Source organism: Pinus tabuliformis, chromosome 4_2, assembly GCF_031772625.1.
Source record: "Pinus tabuliformis cultivar Carrire ecotype Pingquan chromosome 4_2, CPIR1, whole genome shotgun sequence".
Taxonomy (NCBI): Eukaryota; Viridiplantae; Streptophyta; class Pinopsida; order Pinales; family Pinaceae; genus Pinus; species Pinus tabuliformis.
In genome coordinates this window covers 998971880-998998221 of record NC_142304.1, presented here as the reverse complement: position 1 = coordinate 998998221, position 26342 = coordinate 998971880, and positions in this window count along the sequence as shown.

Here is a 26342-nt window from a genome sequence, read left to right as displayed (position 1 = left end):
CACATCCCTATACCAATCTGATGTCAAAAATTTTTCATTGATTTGAACCAATTCTTCTTCTTCTTCAAAAATTTCTGATATTTCTGCATTAAAATTGATATCACTGCTGTCCAGATTTGAATGAGTTAACAATTCTGCCAAACCTTGACCCTTCACCAACTTGGTGGGCCTAATTTCAATGTCATATTCTAACAATTTGGCTATCCATTTTCCTCTTTTTCCATCCGGGTCTGCTTGTGTAAGGATGTCTTTAATAACAGGACTTGGCACATATGCAACAATATGAGAATGCAACACATAAATTCTAAAATCCTTGATTGCCTTTACCAATGCATATGCCTGCTTCTCTAAAATGTTATACTTCAATTCAGCATTAGCCAATGTCTTACTAAAGAAGGAAATAGGCTGTTCAGTACCTTGATTTCCTTTCTGCAATAAAACTCCAGCAATTGTATCCTCAGAAGCAAATGTGAAGATTAGAAATTCCTTGGTGAAATCAGGGCTGATGAGGACTGGTGCTTGAGTAAGTGCTTTCTTAATTTCTTCAAATGACTTCCTTGCCTCAGCTGTCCACTTAAAGTCTGCTCCTTTCTTTAGCATTTTTGTGATATGTTTAACCACTTCAGCAAAGTTAGGGATGAACCTTCTAACAAAATTTACTTTACCAAGGAAAGATTGAATCTCTTTCTTGCTCCTTGGCAAATCTAACTTTTGGATAGCACTGAATCTATTAGGATCAATCCTAATTCCTTCTTCAGAAATAATATGCCCAAGCAATTTACCAGAAGTCAAAGCAAAAATACTTTTGGTTGGATTTAAAGAAATACCAAACCTCCTACACTTCAGTAGTATCTTTTCAAGGTGCTTTAAATGATCTTCCTCCCTCTTTGAAAAGACTGTGATATCATCAAGATATACCACCACTGATTTATCTTTTTCCTCTGCAAAAGCAATGTCCATAGCCCTCTGGAAAGTCGCCCCTGCATTCATGAGGCCAAAAGGCATCTTTGCATACATAAATGTGCCCCATGGTGTAGTGAAAGCTGTCTTCTCCTGATCATCTGGATGAACAAGGATCTGATTGTACCCTGAGAAGCCATCTAACATTGACATTCTTTGAGAGCCAACAATATTCTGAAAAATAAGATCCATTTTAGGAAGAGGATAATTGTCTTTCAATGAAGCCTTGTTCAAATTCCTGAAGTCTATGCAAATCCTTATCTCTCCATTATTTTTCCTAACTGGTACCAAGTTAGCAAGCCAATTTGAAAATCTGATTGGAACAATAATATTTGCATCAAAAAGCTTCTTCACTTCCTTTTCAATTAATGGCATTAGAAGAGGATTAATTCTTCTTAATTTTTGCTTAAAAGGCTTCTCATTTTTCTTAATTGGGATAGTATGCTGTATGATTGAAGAATCATACTGCTTCAAATCAGCATAGCTCCATGCAAAAACATCAATAAATTTCTTCATCAATTCAACATACTTGACTTTTATATCAGCTGATAAAAACTTTGAAATTTTGACTAATTTAGGCACCACTGAGTCACCTAAATTGCAGCTCTCTATTTCTTCTTCATTGGCTTGCAACCTTGGTGCTTTAAACACATCATTCTGATCAAATAGTTTCTCAAGTGGAATAAGACCCTTAGGAATTAAATTATTTTGCAGCTGCAATACCTCAGGCTTTTCTTTTGTCTCCACTAACATGTTCTGCTGATCAATTTGACTATGTTCAAATTCTCCTTTCAACTCTAGGAAACTTCTTACTTGCTGATCATCTTCAAAGACTTGCCAATTTAAGATATTATCTGGGATGACTGGCCTATGGCGAACCTTCACTTCATAACTATCAGAAGAATGCTTAGGGATAACAAAAAGACTAGCTGCAACAGCAAGGGAATCTGCAATTGAATTCTGATCTCTGGTTTTTATACTGAAAGTATAGGACTGAAACTTTTCCAACAATTCCAACACCAAGTTTCTATAAGCTCTCATCCTTGCATCCTTTGTTTGATAAGTACCTTGAACTTGCTTTATGATTAATTCAGAATCTCCATAAACAGCAATGTTTTTTGCCTTCAATTCTATCAAGGTTTCTAAGCCTAATACCAGAGACTCATACTCCGCCATATTATTAGTACAATCAAAATTAAGTTTATATGACAGAAACTTACTTTCTTCAGTTGGACTCATGACCCAAATCCCAGCTCCTGCACCTTCTTTTCCTGCTGCTCCATCAAAGTATAAAGACCAGCAACCAGTGATGTCTTCTTCATTACTTTGCTGCACCTCCTGACACTGATTTTCTGCATGTTCTTCTTGTGGTTCCTTTCCAACTGCTTCATTGAAGAGAATGGCTGATCCAAGGCCTGTATCACAAGAATAAATAGGGAAATTCTGTGGTTTGTCCTTGCTGCTCACCATATATGCCATCCTTGTCTCACGATATAACCTTCTTTGCTCACCAAACACTGGAATGGTAGCATAAGTCAGATCCATTTGCATGGTACCCTTTATTTTTGCTGCCCATGACCTTGAGAGTAACATCCCAAATTTAGGTGGAACATCTGCAACAACAATATCCATGACAGTGGTTTTGGCTGGGATTTGTGTAAGTGCCACAACCACATCCTTTATCAGCCCAATACAATGAACCCTCTTTGAATCAAAAGAAAATAAGTCCTTGTATGGTCTAGTCACTTCTAATCCTAACCTTTCCATAATAACTTTAGGCATGAGGTTATGGGATGCCCCTGAATCCAGCATGGCATTATGTAGAGTCATCTCATGTATATTGATGCTTATATAGAAAGGAGGAAACTCATCATTTTGCTCATCTTCAAGTCTTGGACCTAAACAAATAATAGGATTATCCTCTTGCACATTCAAAATATCAGCCCCTCCTGGTGGAGAATTAAGCATTTCCACAATCTTACTTCTATACTTGTCTACTTTCAAGATTTCATTAAATGGGACTGATATTTTAATTTTAGCAATCTCATTTTCTATATTAAACACAGAAGTAGACCTTTCAATTTCCTTAGGAGGAGCAGGGGTTTGATTATCCTTTTTCTCAAGAGGAGAATCACTTTTTCCATCAGCTTGTTTTGGCTTTTCCTTTTTATCTTCCACTGCTTTTGTAACATTTTTCTTGGGCTGAGCCTTGTTTGCTGTAATTGGGACATCTCTGTTTCTGAGGTTGTATTGCTTTTGGATTTCAAATATGGCATGTTGATAACCCTTTAAGAAATTTGAAGGTTCCTCCTCGGCTTTTAGTTGGCTGGACTCATCATGTTCCTCCTTTGCTAAGAAGATCTCTGAATATTCTTCACCAAGACAATGAATATATTCCTCAGGTTCCTCAGGTTCTTCTTCCTCATCCACCATGTTTTGTTGAAAAGGAGGTCTCACAGGAGGATCAGCTTGCTGATTTCTATTTTCTCATGGCCTTTGCTGATTTTGAGGCCTTCTAAATTGAGGATTCCTGAACCGAGGTTCTTGTTGTGCTTGGGAAGCAGCAGTATTTCCAAGTGCTAATTGATCCATCAATTTCTCCAGAGTCTTCATCATGGTTTCAAATTTATCTTCTTGAGTAGAGGTAGAAGGCCTCTCCTCTTCCTTTATCTTAGCCTTAGCCATCTTGGACTTTTTAGCAGCAAGTATATTCACCTCTACTTTGATAGCATCATTTTGCATTTCAGCCAAATTAGCAGACTCTCTTTCTCTGAGTAAAAGAGAGAAATCTGAATCAAAAGACTCAGCATATCTCAACTGTGCCAAGGCTCCAGGAGGTTTCAAATGTGCTGGGATGGAATTATATATTTTGTTGAACCTCTTAGAAAAATTTTGAATAGTCTCATTTGGAGCTCTTCTTAAATTATTATATTCAGTGAGGGCCTGAACAGGATTAGTTCTATTTCCCCACTTCCTCAGAAAACTATCTTCAAACTCAGCCCAACTATGAATGCTACCAGCTCCCAAGGCTTTAAACCATTTTCGGACTTCTCCAATAAAAGTTTGTGCAAATAGTCTTAATTTTACATCTTCATCATCCACCTCTTCTCTGTCAGCAAAATCATTGAATCTATCCACATGTTCTTCAGCAGTAATGTCTTCATCTCCTCCCCATGTTGGAATCCTGGCAGCATATTTGCTAGGGAGATCATGCAAAACAGCAGGGAGAGCTAGAGGAGCATACCTAGCAGGTACAACCATAATAAATGGAGGAACAGTGACAATAGGTACTGTATGACCAGAAGGACCAGAACTAGTATGAGATGTTGTCTGAGGGCTGTTTGGACTAGCAGAGGCAGAAGACAAAGTATGAGTACGAAAAGGACTATTGGGGCTTTGTAAACCACTGACAAAGGAACTCCAATTTGGGAGAGGTAAACCAGTCTTTGAGTTAAGCAAAATTTCAAAAGGGTCAAGCTCCTTGAGCTGTTTCAAGTCCTCTTCCTCTAATAACAATTCAGAAGTAACAATTTCCCAAAACTCCTCTTTATCTTTTTGTGATACTAGAGATGAAGTATCAATACCTCTCTTTTGTAGATCCAAAATGATACCAATCAATTCTTCTTCATTCTCAGACCTTAATAAAACCTCTTGAACTTTATCATCAACAAGTTTATCCTCAGGACTTCTAGAAAACTCAGGAAATAAAGACTTTGAAATACTTGAAGTACCTGGTATATCAGAGAATCTTTGTTTACTCCTTGAGATGATATTAGGATTCTCCACAGGACTAGGTGGGTTTGGGTCAGGATTGCTCCTTGTATATCTTCCTCTCGAAGCCACCTTTAAGCTTTAAGAAACAATGGAGTCACCAAGGTAGAATGCAGCCTCGAAAATCATTTTGAACTCCTGCTACCTTCAGAAATTCAATCTTCAAACTTCGGGAATGAGTAATCATCAGGCTCCCGGCAGACGCACCAAAATGTTATCACAAAATCGTGTACTAAGGGCTGCTACTTAGCAATATCTCATGCAACTATTTCAAACTAGGCTTTAGACTAAGGCTTAGCCTCCTTAGTCAGAGAGGGCTCTCTCACAGATTTTTGATAGGAATTAATAACAAGAACAAATGGCTAACTCTTTAAACAGTACATGAAAATAAGCTGGTTGGAACAACAAAATAACACTTCTTCCATTGGGCTCATGGAGTCAAACACTTCTGCAGTAAACTATTAACTACTCAATCATGGAAGCCAAGGCATATAATGTTTAAACACTCAGAACATTTCTCAAAAAGAACCTCAACTCATAAACATACACAGGAAGTCTGAGCACTAGGTGAATTCAGAGTGATTGCATGTTTAGTGAGCTGTACAACAGAAAGGATAAGGACAAAACACATATATTCTGAGCCTTTGAACACAAGATGAATCTTGGGAAGAAAAAGTAATCTTTCTATTACTGTCAAAAGTCTTTTACATCAGCCAATATAAAACTCTGTTTTTTTCATAAATCTCCAACCCTACTTACATCAGAGTTTTCACTATATATAGGAAAACCAAAACTAAAACTACCTTGAGTCTCCTCATCAAGCATGAGGGGAGAGCTCGATGGTCTATCATTAACTAACCTTATCTATTTTTAAACAAACTTATTAAATACATAAGGTATTGTGCTGTAAATACATAGAGTCCTAATTACATTGAAAGTCCAACTCTATCTCCTCGTATGCATGATTCTTCTTGGATCCTTGACAGCTGTACATTTTCTGTTGTGGCTGAGATATGTTGGAGGAACATTCACTGAACGAGCTGGCCTCGGGTGCTAGCTGTGTAGATGGCTCATTAATTAGTAAAGATGAGTACCCTATTTTCACGGTCCCTGTCTTCCATTCTTCTTCACTTATTTAAAGACCACGCTCCAAGCTCTTTAATCCTTCAATAACAACGCATAACACCATATGCCTCATGATCTGGATGCCTTGTGGACTGAACAGGTGTACAAACCAAAAATCCCGGTAACCCTACCAGAACCCTAGTAATTCGGTCATAAAGTGCCTTTAAGAAAACTTTAGCAAAAAACAAAATATTTCACTTTTTCTTCAAAACTTACACCTGTCACTGTTTGAATTGCTATGATAGCCATGTATGATCTCCCTCCTGTCCTCAAGGCATTCCTTTCAAAATTCGCTGACCTCATCATCAAATTCATTGTTTTCTTATAAAACAGTATCTACAGTAGTTTCGTAGCGCGCTACGAAACTACTGTTTTTGTCAAAACAAAACATATTTATCTTGAAACGCTTTCTGCTTAAACTCATGATTTCTTCAGATATTTTGTACAGGTGTTAGGGACCTTAAATAGTTTCAAAATGATGGAACTTGAACCAAAATTTATCAAAACTTGAAAAGCACCTTTCTTCTTAAATCAGTGAGCTAGTTTACCTAGCTTCTTCTTCAAGCTGCTAACCTCTTTCTTCAAAGCCTTATTTTCTGATCTCAGGTACATGTTCAGCTTTCTTACGAGTTTTGCTTGCTTAAGTGTTGGCACCATCCACGAAAATACATCAGACTTTGAGTCAGCTTGCACCAGTAGACTTGTGCTGCCTTTTAATACAGCCCTTCTATAACTAGCATATCTCACTGCACGTTCTCTAGAAAAACTCTTTATCTGAGCCACTTCCTCCTGGGTTTTTCCTACCTGGTTCTTGATAGCTATGACATTTCCTCCTTGGCTAATAATAACCTTTTTACTTTTGTCTTTACTCCTGGCTGCATGCACTGTTTTAGACAAAACTTCAAGAAACTCTGTACTAGGAATTTTAACAGCTGCCTCCTCTTTATGCACTTTCTCAGCTTCTTTCATTTGTCTTCTTGTAATTGGCCTCCGTGGCTTGAACACATATTCTTCACTAGGCTCCTCAAACCGTAACCTTTTCGAAGCCTTTGATTTCTTCATGCTCTCTGGTGAGGATTGGGTTAAGTCAATGTGCATTGGTTGCACTGGCTGGTCCTGCTCAAACTCCATTGGCTCAATCTGCACTGACTGATCTTGTTCAAGTTCAATTGCTTCAAGTAAATCAGTTAAACTAGCTTTTGACATAGGACTTTCTTCAACAGCAATTGACTTACCCTTCTCCTTGCTTAACTGACCTCTGGTTTTTACTCTTGATACCTTTTCAACTTCACTTGGTGCAGGTGCATCCTTCTTCTGTTTGACCTTCTCTTTTGATGATGATTGAGGTGTCTCCTTGATCACCAAAGGCTTCACTGGTTTCTTCAACTTGGTTTTGGACTTCTTCTGATCTTTCACCTCCTTTCTGAGCTCAACAAGAGTAGGTTCTTCAATTGTTTTTTCCCTTTCCCTAACAGGCAATGGAGTAAGGCCCATCTTGCTCTGAAAGCCAGCCATAAAAATAAAGGAGTTCCAATCTTTACCAATCTTCTGCAAACCATCTAACACTAACAACTTCACCAAACCATGATGGAACAGTGATGTTTCACATTCATCTTTTTTCAGCTAAATTTTATCACACATTTTACTTAGGCTTCTGAACAAGTAGAAAGGGATATCAATTGATGCTTTGCCTGTGAAATGTAACAAAAGTTTAAAATGATATGAATAAACTTTGTTATACCTCCCTTCGCATGTTAAATATTTTTGGATGCATGTGAGGAGCAGGGCAAAATGTTCCTTCACGTAACTCCTTGGCACAACCTTTGTGAGATCCTCATTTACATAAGGCTCCTTCAAGAATTCCTTACAGGGGCTCATGTCGAATTTAAAATTTTTGAACCATTCATTTCCACCTCTAGGAATCTCAGTCACATTAGAAATGGCTTCTGGGGATACAGGGAATTCTAGCATTGACACCTTAGAGTTTAAACCAATAAAATTCAATGCAAAAGCTTTTGTTACCTCTGCGTGACCTCCCTGCAACTTCTCACAAAACCTCCAGCAACCAGCACTTTTAAAAGCTCTTGCTACACCTTCATCCTTTAACGTAATATCAAGCCCCTCCGGTTCTGTTCTTTGGCACCTACCGGATCGATGTTCCCTTTTCTCCATTTTACTTTGAAAACTTTCGGACAGAGAACTAGCAGCAGCTTCAACTCAGAAGGCAACTTGAAACTTCGGAATGCAGGCTCGCTTGCAATCAGGTCCTTTTGAATGGAAACTCAGGCTCCTTTTCGCTTCAATAATCTTGTCATACAAACAAGTCAGTTTACGCACTAATAACAAATATCATGACACTACCATACATCATAAAATCACTTTGAATGATGTTTATGTGCGTGGTTTTGAACCTCATGGCGGAATGATGACCCATAATGACCTGGAGAGGACATCAACTGACAATATATGGACGGACCTAATGACTCATCCCCCAGACTTGACATTTCAAGAAAACGCGCTGCAGAAACCCCGAATCCCCGATTCCGTAGCGCAAACAACTATAAATAGACAGAATTCTCTACGAAATGGCTGATAGATGACACGCTACGAAAAGGCGGAAATATCATTGCGCTGCCAAATTGGCCAATCAGACTGCGCTGCGCAAAGGACCAATGACGCAAACAAGACAAGACATGCCTTAAAGAATTATGATGGAGGATGACTAACGGTTTTTGAAAATGATCACATCAATACCTTTTTAAAACATGATCCCTAAGTAACACACATAGGACCATAACCATTTGACACACATTTTTTGACAATGAAATTTTTTTTGTTTGGGAAAACATTATGTACATGGACTGTAATACATGGACTGTAGTACATGGACTGAAATTCTAGGTGATAACACCACCATTGTAGATATAACCTCTGATCAACCTTTTGCTGATCAACCATCCACCTCAATTCCACCTAAGGAATGAGTGGACAAAACACAAAACACCAGATTTGAGAATCCACATAAGGAGATTCCCAATAAAGGAAAGGAACATAAGTCTACTCAGATCCCTACTTTAAAAATCCAAAACCTTCAAACATAAAAAGTTTCTTCACCATTCAATCTAGGAGTAGAGATAGCAAAACTAAAGATTTCAGTTCCTTTAACAAAACTAATCAAGAATGAAAATTACAAATCATAGATAAACCAGACCTTAAACATTGTTGAAACTGAGGATTCTATCAACTTGTTTGATGAGCAACCAGAACTCATATTTGGTACAGATGTTAATGGAAAACCATTGGAAGGAGGAGTTCCACCTTTTTACATCAACCTTAGTATCCATGATAAAATTCTACACAATGCAATGTTGGATTTTTGGGGTCTCTCACAGCTGATGCCCAAATCAGTGATGGAGAAATTAGACCTAGACATTACAAGGCATTATAAAGACTTATTCTCATTTAACTCCAATCAATTAAAGTGTCTAGGGTTTATTAAATATCTGCGTGTTACTTTAGTCCAATATCCTACCAAAAGAATCCTTATGGATATTGTAGTTTCTGACATCCCACCAAAGTCTGGCATGCTGTTATCCATATCATGGGGAGCAAAAATTCAGGGATCCTTACAACTAGATATGTCATATGCAACAGTCTCTATTTTCGGACAACCTAAGAAACTATATTGAGAAACCTTAATGAAATACATGGTAAGTCTCCAGGATTGGCCTCAAAACTTTCTACACAAAATGAAACTAACCAAACTTCAAAATTTTCCAATGAAAAGGATGGACAAACTGTTGTAAGTGATGAAAAGTTTGTTGCACCAGATAGTGAAAATTATGATCATGAGATATTATGGCATTTAGAATTTGATGGGTTAGTCAATAAGTTTGGAGGTGGAGTAGGAGTGTGGATATATAATTTGGAAAATAATCACTCAAAAGGCCATGCATATAGATTGAATTTTAAATGTACCAATAATATGGCCGAGTATGAAGCATTAATTTTAGGTCTTAAGTTAGTTAGGAATCTAGGAACTAAAAGAGTTTTTGTCATGGGAGACTCTAAAATAATTATAAAACAGATTGATGCTATATATATGACAAAGGACCCTAGATTAAGTTGTTATAGAGGAACTATTTTAGAAATACTTAACACTTTCCTAGAAACAAAGCTTGCAATAATCCCTAGAAAACACAATATGCAAGCCCATAGTTTAGCAATGCTTTCCAGCACTTGCAAATTACCCTTCCAACCTAAACATCAATACACTGCTGAAGTTAGGCACAAACTTGCAATTCCAGATAATTTGAAAAATTGGCAAATATTCTTTAATGACAAATAGATAAATAACTTTTTACTTTTAGCAGAAGAGTTTGTAAATAACAATATAGATACTGATACATCCATAGATCCCAACTCTAAGAATGAGTTAGCGATAAGTGAGATAGATGGTGATGAATTAGATAGATTTAACCCAACCAAATTTACTAAATCATATATAGATAACTTAGAGCAAAAGCACTTCATTGAAAATCCACTTCATTTTTCTAGAAATGCAGAGGGTGAACAATCTTGCTTCTCATCTACCCCTACGTTTGCTTTATCTGATCATGAGGATGTCGACGAAATCAATGATTTTTTTGATCATAGATGTCATCATCCATTTACTCCCATATTCGATCACGATGATGATTCTATCACTGTTGATTTTTCAAAGCTACCTATTTACGATGATTTATCTATCGATGAAGTCAAAACCCCGCAGATCGTTGAGGCACTTCAGCCTAAGCTGATGGTTATGTCAGGCCCTCGTTGTCTTGAGGTTGGTTTTGCTTCCGGTCAAGAAATTGTTGAAGCACCCAAGGCTCCTCATCGCTCATCTGTATTCATTGAAGATCAATCCCACACACATATTTATCTTACTCCACTTCAACTACATGATCCCATCGCTCATGCATTGGAGGAATCTTGCACAGCAGGCACCCGTGCGTGACACAAGTTGTCTTTGTTTCTCTCGTTTTCTTGCATGTCACAGTTAAGAGAATGTATATGCATAACATCTGCATGTAGTGTCGCACAACACCATGGTAAGTCCATGGATTGCATGTCATGCACTTACACTCATCTATGTTCTATGAACGCATTTAAACTCGGACTGTGTTTGTCTTCATTGTTATATCTTTCAGGTTTGCTGGTTCGCACAACTGCAATGTTCATGAACCATACCTTCACCAACATGGGTTGACCAATGTGCCCGTGGCTGAATTGGAAATATCACTTCACATGATCAAGCCCATGCACCATTAGCTTAGGAGTAGGAGTAGTGTTTTCTTTACCTTGTTTGCTTTCATGCGTGTTTCCTTTCTTACTTTGTGTGTTTTTTCGCTTGCTTGCTTACTTGCTTTGCTTTTTCTCTTTTTTATTTTAGTTGTTCGTTTTCTTGTTTACGTTCGTAGGTTAGTTTCGCATGAACCATGTGTGAATCTTGAAACAAGCAGGGTAAAATAAAAGAGGAATTATGCAGTTATCAACACTTTTTTTTCTGTCATGTAGTCTCTGTATGTAGAACTTGTTATCTTCAGTCCATGATACGACAATGGAAAATACGTGATGTTTGAAGTGAACCTTGATGAAAACACAATGCTTGTCCACTAACTAGTATCACCTACTCTAGATGACTGTTTTGGGTTAACCCTTGTCAACGCAGTCAAGTAGAGTAAGGTGAGGGGGAAAACCTTAACAAGTATGTCAGAGGTATATACAAAATACTTCTTTGAAGGAACAACCTCTTCTGCTCTCAATAAGTGAGGATCCCTCTTCCTTCTCTGAAATGAATAAGTGCTATGCATAATTATGAAAAATGAAAAAATGAAAATGTGAAAAATGAATAAGGCGAAAGAAGAGAAAGGCTTCCTGCGCGGAGAGGTGATGCAGGTAACTCTGATGGGGTACTAACCATACTTGCTGTGTTCCTGCTTGACTCCGTCGAGGTACTTTCCAGGCCTACTGGCAGTGGAGCAACACTAGAGATGAAATTTAAACTCTAACTATCATATTGCTTGTGTACCAATATACCCCTCGCCCCAACCGAAACAACTATGTTGACTTGGCTTGGAATGTGTACAGACCAACAAGGAGCATGGCAAATGCTACATCTTTCAATCAAGCTAGTGTGGGAGTCAAGATGGTCAGAGAATTGAACCATACTTCTGGAGGTGTTAGAATTACGTTTCACAAAACAAGTTCCATTCAGAGAGTTGGAGTTCTACCAATGTGTCGCCAATTGGTATAGCGGCTACAACCACCCTCCAAAATTTTTCCTTAGCTTCGTTTTGGAGCCTCCCTACCAACCATCCTTAGCAACATGTCTTGCACTGTTAATTACATAGGCTTCAACTGAGTTTGAAAGGCTTGCCAGCCTGTGCATGTTACTTGCTTATCTCCCATCACAGGCTGCCTTTCTAGTCTTGGGTTATTTTTTGGCTGAGATGTTCACTTAGAAAATTGCACAATTCTGGAGGGGAACCAGCCTTCCCTCCAAAAATTGCACAATTCTACTAGCCTACCTGCTAGGCTCCAAAAATGCATAATCCCTCCAGGTAACCCTCTTTCAGAAAACTTCACAATCTAGCGAGCCACTACGCTTCAGCCCAAAAATTGCACAATTATGGGAGGCAGTGACTTGCTGACCCTAGAAATTGCGCAATGCTTGAGGGACAACCAACCCTGATCAACCCAAAAACTATGCAAATCCCTTTCCCAGGCTTGCGGACTATTGCATGTGCCTTCAGGCTGATTGGTTCCCTTCGAGATTGAGCAATCCTGTACATGGGTTGCTTTTTCCCAAAATATCAAGAGCAACATGCAAAAAGCATCTCTAAATTTTAGGGATCTATTTTTAGCAGCTGGAGGTTACATGCAAATATTGTTTAAGAAACTTCCCTCCAAGTGTTGTTTTTTCCTATATTTGTGGCATGCGCATCATAAACCTCAAACTTATTTATTTGACACTACAAAGCTCATTCCTCACATCGATCTTGGAGCTCTGACATACCACAACATATCTAGGAGTCTTCAGCACATTCAACTCAGTTATTTCGAGGTAAGTTTGATTTTCATGTTATTCGCTTCTTTTCTCTTGCCCAAACTTATTTTTTTGACGCTACAAAGCTCATTCCTCACATCGATCTTGGAGCTCTGACATACCGCAACATATCTAGGAGTCTTCAGCACATTCAACTCAGTTATTTCGAGGTAAGTTTGATTTTCATGTTATTCGCTTCTTTTCTCTTGCTTTTCCTATTTTTCTTTCTACGAATGTTGTTTGCTTGGTTTTGTTGAACGCCTATTGTCATTTTAGTGTATATTAGCTCGTAGAAGCACCATTTCAAATTTTGTTTGCATCTCACTGATGTCGCATGCATGACACTCTTGTTAAAATAATGGTTTTCATTGCGGCGACACATTTCACACACATGCATGCATTCGAATCCTGCATTCACTATTTTCATGCATGATCATTTGCTCTTGCTTACATTCAGTATCACCATCCATTGAAACCTCTTCATGTTTTTAGTCGCCCATCGGCAGGTCTGGGCTGCCTTGGCTCGAACCTTGATTCACCTGGATAAAAGTGCACATTTATGGAAGTGAAGGCTCTTCCTTCCCTCCAAAAATTGTGCAATCTTGGCCAGCACTGACCTCCAGACTCACATTGCATAATTCTCGGAGGCAATGCCTTGTTGACCCAGAAAATTGCACAATGCAATATTTGGGCATGCATGTCCTTGCTGACTGAAATTATGCATTGCACAGTTTTAGCCCTTAGCAAGCAGGTTGGAATACACATTGTGCAAGTCCAGAAGTCAGTCAACATCTTGATAGCCTGGACCGTGCCTTACACAGTTTTGGCAGTCAGTCTCCTAACCTCCCATTAAAAATTGCGCAATCTTTACTGCCAGTCACCCAAGTGTGTTGCATGTCAGTCCTCAAATTTGTTTTGGTTTTTAATTGATAGATTGCTTGCCATGAGTGTCACTATGTCTCTAGGTATAGCATGGTTTCGTTCATCTCTTAGCAGTACAGGTACAATGGCCTCCAAGAGCGCAGGGTCAAAGGACACCTTTAAAAGTGAAATTGGAGATGCAGTTGAACAAGTGTCTATGGGCTTGCCCGTTTACGAAGATACCAAGATGGTCATAGACAAAGACATTAAGATGAAATGGAAAGATATCAATCATACATTCTCAGGTACATTTGAGGAAGATATGGAATACTGTAGGGTCTATGTCAACATCCACAAATCTAACTTGTACCAGATTTCATGCAGGTATCCCTCGTTTCCATGCACGGACATGATACATTGGATTGTCTCACACACTGATCTTGAGATGATGATGTTGAGTAGTGTTAGCGGGATAGAGCTTGCTACCTTTAGGGTGAAGGACTATCAAGAGATGTATCACTTTCCACAACCAGTGATCACAATGGAGAAACGCTTCAGCACATGCATCAATGCAAAATCCAGAGATATCTTGAAGAGTTGAGCGAAATAGCCAGCCAAGTTCAGAATAACACCCATTCTAGTTTACAAGACGAAGATATTATGGAAGGAAAATCAATACTTGGTCATATTTTCATGCCGTTTATATGGCCAAGAGAGAACATAGACCTTCCCAGAGAGCTAGGTGATTCCATTGAACCAACTAGCCAGTGAAGGAAGGCCATGCTACTGGTTCGACATGTTGGCTCTCAAGTTGAAGGAACAGGTGATAGGAGCATGACATACTCCCAAAGGTTAGCAAGTAGAGATATACATGTTTTCTTATATTCTGGATGTGATATGTAATTGTCAATAGTTCCCATGTTTGAAATGGGCATGGACACCTTCAAAAACTGTTGTGCACACTTATTGCAGATTGTTCTCCGAATGTAGCTTCCACAAAGACATCACATAGTTGTCATTCCAGTTTGTCACCCCAGTGTACAAAATGATATCTGAGCAGGATCCACCTTGCATGTCATAGGCAACGATGGAGGCATTGATCAACATAGCAGATTGGTATGCCTCACCCCTTAGCACCTTCATAAGCATGTGCAATGCGGAGAATCCTTTGCATGTTTTACCGAAGTTTTCCATGGACAAGCTCGTCATGCAAGAAGTGTCGTATCACATCTCGATAGGTTTGTTAGCTAGACTACACATGAAGAAGAAGGCACCTTGGCTTTCTCTTCCTTTATAGATCATGTTATACAAGATTCAAAATCTCAAGCATTTTGATGCCGACATGGAGGAGTTCAAAAGATTTACTTTCAACACTAGAAGTTTCAACCCGTATGACCCACATTGCTTTGTAAAGGACCACTATGTGAGAGTGAAATTTCTATGGATCCACAGGGTGTGTCATTGGGTTGAGGAAGACCCATGGAGTTATTGTCACAGCTTCTCTAGGCTCAATGAACCGGTCGACATAGTTGTGAAATGGTTAGCGAAGCAGCGCAAAGAAACACCTAGGAGAGCACCATAAGCAACAACAGATGGTAACAAAATTGCACACAAAAAATACAAGATAAAGGTTGATGATAACGTAGAGGCAAAACAAAGACTCAAGTTCAAAGTAGTTCCACTCGTGATGAAAGCATTTTTGGAGATTGAGGCTAAGAGGCGACATCACGAAAAGAGGAATGCACAAAGGTAAAGAGTTAAAAGGAGGATGGAGGAAGCAGAGAAGGAATTCGAAGAGTTGAAGCAGCAACTCAGGGAAGAATAGGAGCTGCACAGAAGAGAGAAGAAAGTGCGGTAGGGATAGACATAGTAGGAGGCACAACATGCACATATTGACAAAATTGCACTCATACAGGTTATAGACTCATCCGAGCAGCTGGCACAGAGCAGACAGGGTGAGTAGTCGTAGGAGTAGGACTTAGCTCAAGAGATTGAATAGATGATATAGTAGATGGATACAAATGTGGCGCAGCTAGAGTTAGATCAAGATATAGACCTCATGCCTCATAACAAAGAGGTCATCCAATGACTTCACCAGATCCGGAAGCAGAGCAAGTCCCAAGCGATCAAGGAGACACAGAGTTCCTTGAAGACAATCTTGTAGCGGAGATGCATAACATATCTTTCGACGATTCACAACATAGAGTTGTGTAATTGCGTAGAGCACCTACTTCAGATGTCTACACATTTCCTGTGTAGTTTGCAGAACGAGTGATCGTATCTTATGTGTGCAAGCATCCACCAGCATTGGACGGTGCTACCAGAGCATATGTTGAGGCCACTAGCTCAAGTATTCGATTCTTGATAGTAGAGACCGAGCGTATGGCTAAGGAGTTACAAGCGGCCAAGTAGGGAGGAAGATGGGTGACATCATCTACCAGAGTAGAGTTAAAGAGAGCGATACTAGATGAAGTATCATCCCTTGAAATAGTCATGCAGATGTTGTATTCCAGATTTGACACCGTGCATAAGGTAGTCGTCCATACCAACGGTTGGCAACACCTTTATGGTAGGAGAGCATGAATCTTGTCAAATATGCACACTTTTGTTGAATGCATGCATACATGGACAATGAGATACAAAGGAACTCCATTGCATTTGCCAAAGATGATGAAGCCAAAGGTGGTAGAGTTGAAGGCATGTGTCCGGAGTCAGATCTGGAACTATGATGAACTCCCGCAACTCATCACCAGTCTGTTAGCTTCGCATGCACGGGTATTGAAAAGCATGGATGTCATTGTGCTCACGCATGTGGTACCATCTATTGGCACACTCACTGAGGTGAAGTTGAAGAACCAAGTCTAAAAGGAGCTGGACATGTACTTTTATGAGTTGATGTGTGTAGCCACCAACGCAGACTTAGAGATTAGTGCACACACTATGCATCAATATGTTGCTAGTCGACTGCGCTCGAAACCATGATACGCATGTCAGTAGACGAGTTGGACAGAGGTGATAGATTAGTGTAGCCGGATGCAATGGAGGCGAGAGCTTGCTTTCAGTAGGATGTCACCATTAACCACACAGATACCATCACAGAATACTAAGCTTGGCATCAATTCGCCACTATCGATCACTACGAGGATGTCGAAAAGTTTGTCTTCCTACAACTGTTCGAGTCTTAGTGATATCTTGCATGGATTGCTCAAGCCTATTTTGTCTCACATGGGTATATGTGCAGATCTTGTCAAAGTGAAAGAACAAGTGTTGATGATAGAATGTAACAGTCATGTAGTAGTTGAAGAGTCATGAGGGTGGGTGAAGAGTCACAAAGGGTAATGTCAAGGGTCACCCCGCCATTTTCTATTTATAGAACCTCATAACTCATTGTAGAGGCTTTTGGGAGCCAACCTTCCTATAGGATTATCTTAGAGAAAGCTTGGAGTGTATTGTAACGAGCCTTGGCTTCTCCACAATGCAAAGCTAGTATATCTCTTTGGAGGAGTAGGCGGCAGTGACTGTAACGTTTCACTATTGGAACTAGTGGTTGGCCATGGTTGCATATATGATTGGAACTTTCACTTTCTTAATATAACAGAGCCGACACATTTCATGCATATGCTGTTATTGTATTTCAGCTGTCTTGGTTACACTAACGATATATGTATCTATTTGCTTATGCATGTATGTATGGACTCTTTCTATATATGTATGTATGAATCTTGTTGAGATGTGTTGTTGGTTTAACCATCAATTTGGATTGTTGGTTCACCTTCCTTGTAGCTTGTGATGTATCTTTTCTCGTGTGTTCACTCCCAAGATGCGTGTTTCCACAGGTTTCCAAGGGGCGCACTCATTCCACTTTCTGTGTGTCAGAACTCTTCATGCACCTTCCTTGGCTTGCTGCATTGGTCACACCCTTGCTACTAACAAGGACATCTTGCTTGCCTCTCTATGCAACCACGGTCAACGTGATACCATACGACACACTACTGAGACTCTTACACCAATCTGTCTGAGGTCTAGTTGGGATTTATTACTGGGGAGATCCCTTGACATGTTGGTGGGTCAAGAACCATCAACATAACAATAGGAATTGCAATAACTATTGATCAACAACAATTCTCTTCCCTACATATGACAATCTGGGAGAATAATCTTGACATAACCATAACAAAATTGTGAAGTTCCCTTCTCTTTTATTTTTTTCACATGTCATGTGTCAACCAATGTTTGTTTTCACATGGAATGTGCCCATTTATGCTCATTAGGGTTTTCATATATGGGCCTTTTTTTATTTTCTTTTTGGGAACAAAGGAATGAATTATTTAGAAAGAAGCTTTTGTTTCTAAACCATCTTTAGATCACTAGTGGGCCATCCGCTTGTGATTCTTCGTAGCAAGGCTTCCGTAGAGAAGGGTCGATGATATAAATAAAACTTGGGTAAATTTTCCATAAGGAGAGTTCTATGCTCATATATAGTGCAGAGTTTGATGGATCCATTGTCATAGACAATATCAATCTCATAAGACCTATTACACAACATTTTGTCAATATCCCTGTACTCGCCGTTCCTTAATCCTCGAGGACCTCTACAGTGAACCCCGCATGCTTTACCTTCATGAATAAACTCCTATTATGTCCCTCTTCATGAGAAAATCATTTCCATTTTGCACCATTTCCCTTGAAACTTCTGTTTTTCCCAGTTTACAAGACTGGTGCTAATGGCCTTTATCTCCCCCACACCGATGTGCAAAGATTAGCACTATTCCCTGTGCTGACCGATGCAACTGAGTTGTGTTCCAATCACGCCGGTCCTATTATGGAAAGTTTTTTAAATTAGTGCCGAAGCTTCCAGCTCTAGAAGCTCTGTAACGAAAGTTTGGTAAATGGTTTGGATGATGGGGTCGAGGATGACAGTTTGGTCTCCTTTCCCCTATAATGATGGAACTACCTCAAGAGATAAGTCCTTCTCCCATGAGAAGACGATCCATCTCCCATCCATATTTCCTATATAAACCTCCCTTCTTCCCAAGAACAAGCTAGTTAGCGTGTTGACTGAGTTTGACTATACTATTTTGATTAGACAAGAAAGCTATTACTATTTTCAGCCATCTAGTTGTGTGAGGGAGAAGTGTGCTTGGTTTGGAGTGAAGCCTAAGGGGAAGAGCCTTTAAACTATCGTTGTTTGAAGCCATCATGGAATGCTAGCAGAAGTGTGTGGGAACGTGGTCTTGTCAGAGGAAGACTATGACATCAAGGAAAATGGTTGTATTCTCTCTTTAATATTAATATATGCAACTATCAATTGATTTCCTACATGTTTTGTAATAGTACATACTTGTGTCTTAATGCTTCTTGAATTGTTAAGTAGGTTGAATTGCAATTTTTCTATTATTATGTTTGTGTGCTATTGTTGTTTACTTGTTTCAGGAACTTGAAGAAGGAAGCAAGAGATTGTTGGAGCGAGCAAGTAAGGACATCATCAAACAAGATAAGTGACCAAGAGGTAGGCCCTCTTGATTGATTCTAACCTAAGGAAATATTCCATAGAATGTATCTGTTGTGGCTAGACCCGTTATCGGGCTAGAGGAATTCATTCGTGTCCACACTTATAATTTTACTTCACCAAAGGCCCAAGCCATCTAGTTTGGAACTTCCCTCAGAAGTCCTTTAACCTGAATTCAAATAACAAATCCAAATCTCTAACCTTAAACTTTATCTTGATGATTTTTTCATGCTAATGTGCCCTCTGATTCTGTATTATTGCTATTCGACGCAAGGTAGCATGATGAAGTTAACCCAATTCATTATTCTTGAGGATTCTTTGCCTCTAAGATTCCATTAGGTCGATTCCAAGTTGGATAGTTGTTCTACGTGTATGGACCTTTGTCTCATTTGGAAATAACACTCTTTTTCCATACACTAGCTCGTAATGAGTGCAACCAATAATAGTTCTCCATGTGATCTAATACACCCATAAAGCTTTAGGAAGTCTGTCAACCCAATCCTTGAGATGTCACTGAACAATTTTGGTGAAGATGGCCTAAAGGATATTATTTTTTCCTTCCACTTGTCCATTGGCCTATGGATGATACGGTGTGGTAAATTTTTGCTTGATCTTGTATTTCTTCATTATGTCATTAATGATCTTTGATGTGAGCTAAGTTCCTCCATCCTTGATTATCTCCCACGATATCCCAAATTTAGTGAAGATTTCCTTGTGAACAAATTCTCTACTATGTTTAGTTATAGCTGGAAGTGCTTTGACCTCCATCCATTTCATGACATAATATGTATATACCAGGACGTAGGACTTGTGGTGATAAGGCAAGTTGATTGGCCCAATGAATTCAATTGCCCATCTATGAAAGGGTTCCAATACTAGTTGTGGTTGTAGGAACATTTCATCATATTTCATATGTCTTCTCATGTGTTGGCAGTTATCACACCTCTTTACATACTCATTGGCATCTTTAAAAATGGTGGGCCAATAATACCATTTATGAAGTACCTTGTACCCTATTATTTTATCGACAAAGTGCCCCCCACATGAACCATCATGAAAATATTTAAGGATATCATAGAGTTCATCTTCTCTTACACATGTTTGAATAATGAGGTTGGGGCCTGTGTAAATGAGACACCCATCAATCCATGATAACCATCCACTTTGTGTCACAATATTTTGATGTTCCTTCAATGAGAGTTAGTAGAAACCAAAATTAGGTGCTCATCATGAAAATAATATTCTATGGAGGGCTCATTTTCATTAGATATGACTCTAGAGAGAAAATCACCCACAACATTGTCTTTTCCTGGTTTGTCTAGAATGGTGATATCATATTCTTGTAATAACAATAACCATCTAGTAACTCTATCATTGGTAATTAGTTTACTCATTAAATACTTGATAGAAACATTGTTAATATGTAATTGTTGGGTCCTTCATTTTTGGGTTGCAATACATTATAGAGGTTGACCATGTTTTGACCAAAGGTAACCATTGGGAAGTCATGGAGGAGACAACTGGAGAATAAGAAGGGACCTACCAAAGATCGATAGTTGAGGAAGGAAGGCTAGAGAAACCCAAACTTAGGCAATCACAACCGAGCTAAGAGGAATGCTAATAGCTAAGGAAGAAAATGCAACCGAGCAACAAAGTCATCTGGAAGAGGAAAAAGGTGGAGCATCCGAGGGAGAAGTAATAGTCCAAGTGAGTGCAACATTGAAGAAGGCCGAGGGGAACATTGGGAGGGAGGATAGACAAAGAGTACACTAAATTTTTGTTGCAAAGTCATTCTAGCCCACTTTGTTCCTTATTATCTTATTTCCATGTTGATCTATCATGTTAGTTTCTTGTTATGTCTATGAGGCCTTCGAGCCAAATGAAATGTTGTAATGTTGCAAGATTTAATAGAAGAAGATATTACAGGGACATATGTGTACCTTTGTTTATGGTCTTAAGTGGTTTTTTCAAAATTTTAATATGCTTGTACCTATGTAATATTACTTCTCTATATGTGCTTGATCTGTTATGGTTGGGTCTCTAACTGTTATAGTTCATATTTTATTGGGTATTAATAACCTCCATGTGGCTCATTCCTACATCGAATTCCAACCCCTTAAATAACTAAGGTCAAGACAGGCCTCAAGTGAGACACCTTATTCATCCTAAATAAGGTGAAAATGTCATTGTTGTGCTAGACTATGACGGAGCCTTTGTTGGCATCTTTTCCTGAACCCGAGGTCTCAACCCATCCATTATTTTTCCACCATAAATGGTTCTGTTATCGGGACTTGAAAATTTTCAAAGGAGTTTGGAATATGGTTTTGAGGATCTTTAAGAAGGAAATACAATATTGGTGGCATGACCAAATAGAATGGTTTTCCTCTCAATAGGCTCAACTCTATCGACGAAGTGTGAAGCATCTAAAGGAAGAATTCATGTATGCAAAACCCACAAGTGATCAATATGAGACATTCTGGTGCAAGTTCCTAAAGGAGATCTACAATTAGTTATGGAGATTGCAAGTAAAAGGAAAGACCAATAGATGAAATCGATCTCGTCGTACCTAGAATGAAGAAGATCTTGTTGAGCTACATCACCTTGACACGAATCTAACGAGAGTTATAGATTTATGAGTGTAAACCAGTTACAGCTCCAAATATCACCCTTGATATTTGTGAAGCTGCATTTATGGCCTAGGGCAATCCCTCCTTCCAGACCTAGTCCAAATACTTTAAAAACAGTGTTTTACTCCCTGTACGTGACATTTCCCTGAGATAAACGTGTGTGTACGCAGGTCAGTGTATACCCAACCCACGTATATGTCGTAAAACACATAAATAAATTAAATCTCCTTAATTTCGGGTGGAGATCACGGTTTTACCTGTTGATTACCTGTTAGTGCCCGTGGCCCTTCTATTCCCAATGAATTCCCAACTAAAAAACTACTTTGGGAGAAGTATAAAAAGGCTTCAATGGGAAGGCCTAAAGGAGGAGAGAATAGAGAGAAAATTAGTCTATTGAGATTATCCCTGATCAGGTTTGAAGATCCTTGTGCTTCCAGCACTTCCCCCACTACAGGAAACCCTTGTTTCCTTGAGTTATGATGTCATTTCACTAGTTGAGATATCCTTATGTGAGTCATGGAAGAAGCCTTGACTTGGGATTGGACAGATCCGGAGGACGGTTCCGCTTGGAGCCAACAAGAGGAAGATTCAGGTGATATCATTCCTTGTTTTGTTTTAGTTATCTGCAATAAAGAAACATTTTTCTTGTTCCCAAAATCAATATTCTTTATGCGTACGATGTTATTGTTATGGTTTACACATGAATAATTGTTTCAATTGTATAACTAACCATCTTTCAATATGTTATGAAGTTGATTTCTATATGATACTTTGTCTATATATGATTATGCTTCTTTGAATTGGCTATTTTGCAGGTTCAAGGATCGGGGAACTCCAAGAGGGTTTGGACCCTGGCTAGATCTACCCGAACGAAGGACCCCCAGGTGCATCTCTCTTTGTGTAATTTTCTTATTTAAGTATCATGGATGTGTGGAATGCTTGTTTTTTACTATAGATAACCCCCGCTCTACTAGGGTGTTGAGACAAAACCCGAGGGGATATAATCCCTCAAAAAAATTGGCAACTCCAGTGGGGACAACAGTATTTTTGTTCCTAGTTTGGGTTAATTTAAGCCAATCAGGGCTCAACCATTGATTTTCTTACTGTAACTGATTTGTATTTTCCTCTAGGAATTCATACTTTAAGTCTGAGCAGTTTCTTCAAACCTCTTTTTTACTTTTTCTTGTGAACTATTATATACGCAGTTTTGTCAGGTTACAATAGCATATGTACGCAATTTTCCCCATATGAACCCGCGTATATGTAGGTTTATTTGGACTGAATCGCGTATACATGCAACTGTGTATTAACACAGTCGTGTATACCCTGATTTTCCAAGATTTTTTCAAGTCTTTTTGTCTTAGAGGATTTGTTTTCTGGTCTGAGTGTCTCCTGAGCAGTCAAGTTTTGGGATCAGTCTTTCGTTTTGCAACAAGTTTATGGTTTATAATTCTCTCCCATTGTGGAAAGTTTTGGTCTTGTTTTGTTTTGTTGCAAGTGTCATCATTTTTGTTTGAGCACACAAGATTTCTTTCTGGGAACATTGGCTGTTCTGGTCTTCCAGAGCAGAAGGATTTGTTTCAATTTTTGTGACAAACTTTATCTTTGTGATCTTCTTGCTTTGTGTCAAAACTGCATCTTGTGGCCATTTGCTTTTGTCACCTTTTGAAAGTTGTTGATTGACGATTTTGAAAGTTGTCTTTCTTGTTCTTTTGGTCATTGTCTCCAAGCTCTTTTTGCTGCTTTTTGGTCATTCAGGGCATCTTGAAACACCTATTTTGTTGAGTTTTCACCCAGATTGATTTGATAACTTGCAAAGTATTTTTTTTGCCTAATTTTTAGTCTCAAAGTCTTCAATAATATTTGGAGCACTTTTGAAAAGTTGTTTTTTGTTTTTCCTTTTGAAGAAAACTTCTTAAAACTTGGGTTTTGCTTTCTTTTGCCTTGTTTTGATTTGGTTTCTTTTTGTGAGTGAAAGTGCATTTTGTTTGTCTTGAGATTTTCTTTTAGTGTTTGGACGAAAATGAGCATTAGGAACTTATATTTTATCTAAACATCTTAAGTGGGTCATTAGAAGCGATAAACAATTTACTTTCATTCTTTGCTTTAGAGTAGTCTTAAGTTTTTTTGCATCAGCATATACTCATTGCATTAGGATAATTTGTGCATCTTTTAGGGCATCCATAGTTTTTGTTACTTTTTGTGAGTATGAAGCTTGTTGAAAGAAAAGAAAAGAGAAATTCATTTCTTTCTTAGAAGTTCCTTAGAATCTGGTAGAAATTTCTTTCATCGAAGAACAAAATAATTGCATTTGCATATAGTTTGGTTTTTATTAATTTCTTTTGCATCGAAGAACACCAAAATTTTCACTTCCATTTATCCCTTGACTTAAGAACAACCCATTTAAAAACAAGTGCTAACTAAAATATACTAGAAATTTCTTATATTGTCAATTTAGACACACTAACAAGCTTTCGGATATTTAGGGCCTTGGATTAGGCGAGTGGAGAGAAAAATCTCCAAGGCCACTTTAAACTGTCAAACATAGAAGTCTGAATAATGAGTGAAAACACAATAGTGTTAGGTGTTAGGATATTCCGACACATAGGAAATAGTTAAGTACAACTTGGTCTAGTATAGAGTTAGGTAAAGTGTGTTTCTTTACTATGTACATTTTGTAACTTACAATTCGACGGTCATGATATGTAGTGATCCGACGGTTCATTCTCTCGGTATTACCGACACTTGATTCGTGGCTTAACACCCGAGTGGTCCATGATCTCTATTTAAAGAGCATGGAGGGTCATTTGTAGGGTAATCCGTATATGAGAGAAGCATATGTAAATCTTCATTCTTTTATTAATAAATTGCCTGAAGTGGCCGCGTTGGCTCAAGTTGTGGACTGTTTTCCTCTTTGAGGGTTTTAACCATGCCAAAATACTGGTGTATTGATCTATGATCTATTTGTGAGCGGTGTCCTTTGGTGTTCTGTCTGAGGAACTTACCCTGTAAATTCCTACATGGTATCAGAGCTATTTGAGGGCTACGTCGATTGGTGATCCAAATCTGAAGCCGGTAGAACTGCATCCAACTACCATTTCCTAGATCTACTGTTTCTGACTGCTTTCGGGCCGAGAGGACTGCTCTGTTGTCTTGGGAGCATTTTTTCCAGTGAGGAAATCCTTTTGTTTCATGCAAAAATGTTTCCAGTAGCCCTAGCTGCATCATTTTTAAGATCTAGAGGTATACAATGTTTATTTGCAGTTTACAGTTATTTTCTCTCTGTTTATTTCGGTTTTCGGTTTATTTAGATTTTTTTATTACTGGATCTATACCTTTCATTTCTGCGTATGCTCTTTGCCCTGCGACTCTGTGCGATCTAGGCAAATCAGAAACAGAAAGGAAGGATTTCTCTCATGCGTATGCTCTTTTCCGCTGCGCCTTAGTGTGATCTCGGAAAATCAGAAACATTGAGGAAAATATTTAGTTTCCGGTTAAAGCTAACTTTGAGCCGAAAGGTTCGTTTTTGAAAATATCTAGTTTCCAGCTAAAGCTAACTTCGAGCCTCAAGGATCGTTTTTTTTGTATGTCCGTGTTGGGTTTTGGGTTTTTTGTTTTGTAGGGAAAAAGAGCTTTCTCAAAGTAAGCACGCAACCCAAAGCATCAACCCTCTCTCTCTCTCTCTCTTTTTGTATAGCTCACTTGGTGCAAAGCTAATTTATGAGAGTAGAGGTCTTGGGTTCAAGTCTCCATTTTGTGGGGGCGGATTTTTCATTCCTGCACTTCGTCGACAACTTCATCAAATTTTCTTCAAAAAGCCATAACTTCTTCATTCAGAAGCCATTTTCAGAACCGTTTTTTTTGAAACAGCCTCATTTTTCGAGATATTTCTATTGAAACACTTAGTTTCAGCATCTATAGCTTCAGTTTTTTTTTTAAAATGGAAAGTCCATGCCAAGTTATTCTTGACAACACTACCTACTTCCAATGGTGGTCCTACATTGTGGATTTACTTAGAAGTAAAGGTCTTTACAGAATAGCCACAGGCCAAGAGACCAAATTGAAAGATGAAGACAAGGTAACTAAATGGGAAAATAGGTAAGACCAAGCACGTGGGTTGATAGGGATGTCTATTTCTCCAGATCTTAGATTCCATATTGCAGAACTTGATACTCCTGATGAAGCAATGAAACAGATTACTAAAGTCTTTGGAATTAAAAATGAACTTAAAGCCCATCAACTTGAAAATGAATTGCTTACATTGGACCCCAATAATTTTTCTTGCATTGAAGGTTTTCTGTCCAAGTTCAAGACCCTTAGACTTCTCTTGGAAGGTGTTAAGGTTAAGAAAGAAGATAGTAGCCTTATCTACTCAATTCTTACTAAGTTGGGACCAGCC